General features: G+C 43.0%; 1 protein-coding gene across 2 annotated transcripts in view; it reads right to left on the bottom strand.

The window, feature by feature from the left end:
- Positions 1 to 1,025, bottom strand: part of LOC111652877 (semaphorin-3B-like) — an 8,653-nt gene extending 7,628 nt beyond the window's left edge. For both annotated transcript variants that reach the window (XM_023403262.2, XM_087173200.1), the window contains exon 1: positions 418 to 1,025. The gene's annotated coding sequence lies outside the window, so the exon portion shown is untranslated. The remainder of the gene's footprint in view (positions 1 to 417) is intronic.
- Positions 1,026 to 1,864: the final 839 nt, after the last annotated feature.

Below are 1,864 nucleotides of genomic sequence, written 5' to 3'. Positions count from 1 at the left end.
GGTGGAGGTGTTAGTGTGGATAACTTGATATATGAAGATGAAATATATCAAAGTACAACAGGAGAGCTGCTACAGCTTTGACTTGGTGTCTCTGTGCTGAAGAGAGAAGCAGCAGGAAGTCGGGACCTGACGGAGCTGCTCGGTGAGGAAGACCACTCACTCTGCTGCTAAATCAAACTACAGATCTAAGAAACCCACATGTCATTAGCATGACCTGCAGGAATATATCCAGCAGCTCAGCAACAACACTGCTCCAACACAGAACTTACTAGTCCATATTATCTTATATTGAACGCTTCAGATTGTCAGACAGACCAGAACCTTCTTCACAGTGACTGTGTCACTCCACCAACTCCATCACAACTTAAAGTGATGAAACAAGACTCAGATTTATACAGTGACTCTAAATGAACTCACCTGTCCATCTGTTTCCAGGGAAACCAAAATCCAAAAGAGTTCAGAACATTCCTGGTCGGGAGCAGCAGCCACCTGAGACGACACCGACCGTTTCCATAGTTACAGTCCTGCTGTTTATCCTCTCATAGTTTTCTCCATTGTAATAAAAATGAAACGTGTTACAGACTTAGAGGGAAGACAGCTGTAACTCTCCTCAACACACTCACTGAGCTCCGACACATTCTCACTGCACCAGGTGGAAACAGCTGATCCTGAATCTTAAACTCCATCGATCAGAAGCAGAAACAACATGAAGTTGGTGGCAGGTAGAAGTTCCTGTGGAAAGTCTTCAGTAAATCCAGAGACGAGCCTGAAGCAGAAAACGTCCACAGACTGAAGCAGAGCACTGAGATCTGAGTGTTCCCGTCTGATCAGCAGCTCCACTCCAGCTCCACTTAGAAAAACACACACCCCTATACACACACACAACTGCTCTTAACACACACACGCCACGAGTTCACACACACAGGGAGAGAGAGAGAGAGAGAGAGAGAGAGTTCACACACACACACAGTTTTCACAGGAGCTGAGAGTCGAAGTGCTCAGAGGGCGAGCAGGCAGGAATAATGGACTTAATTCAAGAGGGGAGAGAGAGAGAGAGAGAGAGGGAGAGAGAGAGGGAGGGGTTGAAGAGAGGAGGGAGAGGTGGGAGGTAAGGGGAGGGGAAAGGGGCGGGGACTGTGCTGTTCTCAGTGTGTGTAGTGTGCTACTATATCTGCACATATATATATATATATATATATATATATATACGTATTGTATCTGAATCAGTTTTTTTCTTTATAGTGTCATTGTGATCTATATAGAGTATAAATCTATATGATTTATAGAGTCAGTGAAGCTCAACACGGCGGCACAGACTCTGAAGTCACAGTGATTTCTACAAACCAACGGGCTGCAGAATAAACTGACCAGCACAATATTCTAATGAAAAAAAAACTGATTAATGTTTAAATTTCACCAGTTTTTTTTTTTGTTTTTTTTTTAAACATTTTCATTTTGCAAAGAAAAATAAAAAATAAAAATTTACACCTGGCTACTTTTCAAAACTAGTTTAGTCCCTGAACAGATGAAAACATGAGATCTGTGCGAGGATGATGAAAAAGACATTTGTCGTCTCGTTGTGAATTAATCTCATTACAGAATCTGTCGCAGCTCAAACATCATAAAGTCAGTGAAAGTGACTGAGACTCACATTGTGACATGAACCATCGCTGACGTTGTTCCTGATGCCGTCAGACTCAACACGTATAAACACAGAGATGTGACTGATGTGAACACACAGGCGCTGATGACATGGAGCCTGATAAGACGCTCCACCTACAGTAAGAGGGTAATTGGCTACAATTCTCCCATATGAGGGATTACATCATCGTCTGCACAAATCACAGGTGAAGTACGGGTCAGG

The sequence above is a fragment of the Seriola lalandi genome, unplaced genomic scaffold (genome assembly GCF_002814215.2).
Source record: "Seriola lalandi dorsalis isolate HSWRI2012SDOR001 ecotype SW California unplaced genomic scaffold, Sedor1 jcf7180002054099, whole genome shotgun sequence".
NCBI lineage: Eukaryota > Metazoa > Chordata > Actinopteri > Carangiformes > Carangidae > Seriola > Seriola lalandi.
Note: the sequence above shows the minus strand (reverse complement) of the source record. Positions and strands in the feature narration are given on the sequence as shown.